The sequence below is a fragment of the Mastomys coucha genome, unplaced genomic scaffold (assembly GCF_008632895.1).
Source record: "Mastomys coucha isolate ucsf_1 unplaced genomic scaffold, UCSF_Mcou_1 pScaffold21, whole genome shotgun sequence".
Lineage (NCBI taxonomy): Eukaryota > Metazoa > Chordata > Mammalia > Rodentia > Muridae > Mastomys > Mastomys coucha.
In genome coordinates, this window is record NW_022196904.1 from 97,394,826 (window position 1) to 97,400,641 (window position 5,816).

A 5,816-nucleotide genomic window follows, 5' to 3' on the forward strand; every position below is an offset into this window, starting at 1 on the left:
AATCAAAATCATTATTCACAATGATCAAGTAGGCTTCAACCCAAGAATGCAGGGATGGTTCAATATACAAAAACTAATCAACACAATATACTATATAAATAAACTCAAAGAAAAAGTCACATGCTCTTCTCAATAGATTCTGAAAAAGCCTTTGATAAAATACAATACCCTTCATGTTAAAAGTATTGGTAGGAATGCATGGCACATAGCTAAACATGATAAAAACAATGCATATCAAACCAAAAGCCAACATATAATTAAATGTTGAGAAACTAGAAGCAATCCCTCTAAAATCAGGGACAAGATAAGGTCACCCATTCTCTTTCTATCCAATAAAGTACTCAAAGTTCTAGCTGGAGCAATTAAACAACAAAAGGAAATCATGGGGTAAAAACTGAAAAGGAAGAACACAAAGTATCACTATTTGAAGATGATATGGTAGTATACATAAGTGATGCCCAAAATTCCATGAGAAAATGTCTAGAGCTGATAAACAACTTAAGCAACATGGATGGATGGATATAAAATTAACTCAAAGTATCAGGAGCCTTCCTTTATACAAATGGTAAACAAGTTGAGAAAGAAATTAGGGAAACAGCACCTTTCGCAATAGACACAAAAAATACAAAATATCTTGGTTATCTTGGTATGACTCTTATCAAACAAGTGACAGAAGTATGGAATGAGAACTTGAAATCTCTGGAAAAAAAGAAATTGAAGAAGACCTCAGAAAAATGAAACATCTCCCATGCTCATGAATTGGTAGGATTAACATAGTGAAAATAATAAAAGATCTTCAGGGACATGATTCTTCCAGCTTCTGTCTGTGCCCTGGAGCTGGCCCTGTACAACTATCCACACCCCAATCCCAACTGAAGAGAACTGGTCTCCCAGGAGTGCTGCCAAACCTAAGATCACAAGTGAGACCACCACTATAGCCCCAATACCAGGCCCAAGTTGGAACTGCCTGGAACCCGCAGGACCCAGGAACCACTGAGCAGCTGGGAACATGATTTATCCTGTTTGCATCTGTGCCCCTGAGCTGACCCTGTGCCACAGCTATCCATACCTGAATCCCTCTAAATAGAGCTTGTCTCCCAGGAGTGCTGATCCTGGGCTCACAGTCTCACAGGAGGGAAAAGTTCCAGTCAGAGACAGCATAAAACCAGAGATAACCAGACAGTGAGAGACAAGCACACTAACACGAACAACACAAACCAAATCCACTTGGCAACATCAGAACCCAATTACCCCATCACAGCAAGCCCTAGACATCCCCATATACCACAAAAGCAAGATTCTGGTTTAAAATCACATCTCACTATGATGATAGAGGACTTTAAGAAGGACATAAATAACTCATTTAAAGAAGTAAAGGAGAACACAGGTAAATAGGTAGAGGCCCTTAGAGAAAACACATAAGTCTCTTAAAGAAATACCGAAAATGCAACAAAACAGGTAAAAGAATTGAAAATAAAAACATCCATTATCTAAAAATGGAAATGAAAACTGTAAAGAAACCATAGAGGGAAAAACCCTGGAGATAGAAAAGGTAGCAAAGAGATCAGGAGTCATAAATACAAACATCATCAACAGATTATAAGAGATAGTAGAGAGATTCTCTGGTGTAAAAGATACAATAGAAAACATTGACATGACAGTCAAAGAAAATGCAAAATGCAAAAAGCTCCTAACCCAAAACTTCCAGGAAATCCAGGACACAATGACAATACCAAACCTAAGGATAATAGGCATAGAAGAGAGTGAAGATTTCCAACTCAAGGGCCAGTAAACATCTTCAACAAAATTATAGAAGACTTCCCTAACCAAAAGAAGGAGGTGACCACAAACATACAAGAAAACTGAAGAACACCAAATAGTTTGGACTAGAAAAGAAATTTCTTCCATTACATAATAATCAAAACACCAATGCACCAAAAACAAGAAAGAATATTTAAAGTTGTAAGGGAAAAGTCAAGAAACATATACAGCTAGTCCTATCACAACTACACCAGACTTCTCAACAGAGATACTAAAAGCCAGAAGATCCTGGGCAGATGACATACAGGCCCTAATAGAACAAAAATGCCAGCCCAGGCCACTATACCCAGCAAAACTCTCAATTATCATAGATGGAATAACCAATGTATTCCTTGAGAAAACCAAATATAAACAATGTCTTTCCACAAATCCAGCCCTGAAAACGATAATACATGGAAAGCTTCAACACAAGAAAGGAAACTACACCCAAGAAAAAGCAAGAAATTAATATTCTTTCAACAAACCCCAAAGAAGGTAGCCACACAAACACATTTCCACCTCTAGCAAAAATAAATAAATAAATAAAATAACAGCAAGCAACAATCACTGGCCCTTAATATCTCTTAACATCAATGGACTCAATTCTCCAATAGAAAGACATAGAATATGAGACTGGATATGTAAAGAGGATCCAGGATTTTGCTGCATAAAGGAAATGCACCTCAGTGACAAAGACAGACACTACATCAAAATAAAAGACTAGATAAAATTTTCCAAGCAAATTGTTCCAAGGAACAAACTGGAGTAGCCATTTTAATATAGAATGAAATCAACTTTCCACCAAAAGTTATCTAAAACTATGAGAAGGGACATTTCATATTCATTAAAGAAAAAATCTACCAAGATGAACTCTCAATTCTGAACATCTATGCCCCCAGTGAAAGGGCACCCACATTCGTAAAACAAACTTTGCTAAAGTTCAAAGTGCACATTAAAACTCAAACAATAATAGTTGGAGACTTACACATGGAATCTGAACAACTCTCTACTCAATGATAACTTGATCAGAGAAGAAATATATAAAGAAATAAAAGACTTTCTAGAATTTAATGAAAATTAAGGCATAACATACACAAAATTATGGGACACAATGAATGCAGTGCTAAGAGGAAAACTCATAGCTCTGAGAGCCTCCATAAAGAAATTGGAGAGAACATATACTAGCCGCCTAACAACTCATCTAAAACTCTAGAATAAAAACAAGCAAATACACCCAAGAGGAGTAGTCACAGTACAGAATCAAACTCCAGGCAGAAATCAACCAAGTAGAAAAAAAGAGAACTATATGAAGAATCAACAAAACCAGGAGCTGGTTCTTTGAGTAAATCAATAACATAGATAAACCCTTAGCCAGACTAACCAGAGGGCATAGAGACAGTATCCTAATTAACAAAATCAGAAGTAAAAAGGAAGACGTAATGACAGAAACCAAAAGAATTCGAAAAAATATCAGATACTACTACAAAAGCCTATACTCAACAAAACTGGAAACTCTGCATAAAATAGATAATTTCCTCTACAGATACCAGGTATCAAAGTTAAATCAAGATCAGCTAAGCCATCTTAACAGTCCTATAACCCCTAAGGAAATAGAAGCAATCTTTAAAAGTCTCACAACCATAAAAAGTCCAGGACCAGATGGATTTAGTGCAGAATACCTAATAACAATACCCTTCAAACTATTTAACAAAATAGAAACAGAAGGAACACTAACCAAGTGGTTCTATGAAGTCACAGTTATGCTGATGCCAAAACGATGCAAAGACCCAACATTGAAAGAGAACTTCAGACCAATTAACATTATGAATATCGATGCACAAAAATTCAACAAATTTCAAGCAAACCTAATCAGAGAACACATGAAAACAATCATCAATCACGATTAAGTAGGCTTCATCCCCGGGATACAATGATGGTTAAATATGCTGAAGCCCCTCAATGTAATCCTCTATATAAACAAACTCAAAGAAAAAGAAAAACACATGATCATCTCAATAGATGCTGAAAAATGCTTTGACAAAATACAATACCCTTTCATGTTAAAAGTATTGGAGATTAAGGAATTCAAGGCCCATATCCAAACATAATAAAAGCAATATAGAGGAAACCAAAAGCCAATATAATAATAGAGAGACACTTAAAACAATCTCACCAAAATCAGGGACAAAACAAGGATGCCCACTCTCTCCCTATCTATTCAATACAATACTCAAAGTTCTAGCCAGAGCAATTAGACATCAAAAGGAGGTCAAAGGATACAAGTTGGAAAGGAAGAAGTCAAAATATCACGTTTTGCAGATGATAATTTAGTATTCATAAGCAATCCAAAAGATTCTACCAGAGAACTTCTACAGCTGATAAACAACTTCACCAAAATAGATGGATATAAAATTAACTCAGATAAATCACTAGCCTTCCTCTATACAAATGATAATGGGTCTGAGAAAGAAATTATGGAAATGTACCCTTCATAGTTACAAAAAATATAAAATATCTTGGGGTAACTCTAACCAAACAAGTGAAATATCTGTATGAGAAGAACTTGCAATCTCTCAAGAAAGGAATTGAAGAAGACCTCAGAAAATGGAGATATCTGCCATGCTCATGGGTTGATAGGATTAACATAGTAAAAATGGTCATCTAACCAAAAGCAATCGACAGATTGAATGCAATCCCCATCAAAATTCCAACAAAATTCTTCAAAGACATGGAAAGAGCAACTTTTAATTTCATATGGAAACCCAGGATGGGGAATAAATTCTTAACAATCAAAGAATTTCTGTGGGAATCACCATCCCTGACCTCTAGCTAAACTATAGAGCAATAGTGATTAAAAAACTACATGGTATTGGTAGAGAGGCAGAAAGGTTGATCAATGGAATAGAATTGAAGACCCAGAAATAAAAGCACATGCCTATGGACACTTGATCCTTGAAAAAGAAGTGAAAAATATACAATGGAAAACAGAAAGCGTCTTCAATAAATGTTGCAGTCAGTATGTAGAAAAATGAAAATAGAGCCATATTTGTCTCCTTGAACAAAGCTCAACTCCCATTAGATCAAGGACCTCAAAATAAAGCCAGATTCGCTGAATATAACAGAAAAGAGGGAAAGAGCCTACAACTCATTGGTATGGGGGGGGGGGGTGTCTTCAACAGAATTCTAATAGCTCAGGCTCTGAGATCAATGGGACCTCATGAAATTGAATAGCTTCTGTAAGGCAAAAGACATAGTCAATCAGACAAATTGGCAAGCTACAGATTGGGAAAATATCTTCACTAACCCCAAATGCGATAGAGGGCTAATATAAAAAATATATAAAAAACTCAAGAAGCTAACCACAAAAAAAGCAAACAACCCAATAAAAAATTGGTAAAGAACTAAACAGAGAATTCACAACTAACGAATCTTGAATGGCTGAGAAGCAATTAAAGAAATGTTTCAAAGTTCTTAGTGATTAGCAAAATGAAAAACCACCCTGAGATTCTACCTTAAACCAATCAGAAAGATAAAAAACTAAGGAGACAGCACATGTGGGCAAGGATGTGGTGAAAGAGAAACATTCCTCCATTGCTGGTGGGACTGCAAACTGATACAACCACTCTGGAAATCAATCTGGAGGTTCCTCAGAATATTGGAAATAGATTTATATGAAGACCCAGCTATAACTCTCTTGGGCATATAACCAAAAGATGGTCTACTATGTCACAGGGGCACTTGTTCCACTTCTATGTTCATAGAAGCCTTATTTGTGATAGAAGATGGAAACAATCCAGATGTCTCACAATCCAAGAATGGATTAAAGCTGGACTTCAACATCTGAAACAATAGAATACCTACATACTCATGGAAACTAAACAACTCGATAATCTCTGCACTAGAAAAAAATAACAAAACAAATATCTAAAATTTGATAAAAATGAGAATACAACATAGGCAAACTGAGGAGACACAAGAAAAGCTGTGCTGAGAGAAGTTCACAGCACTAAGTACCT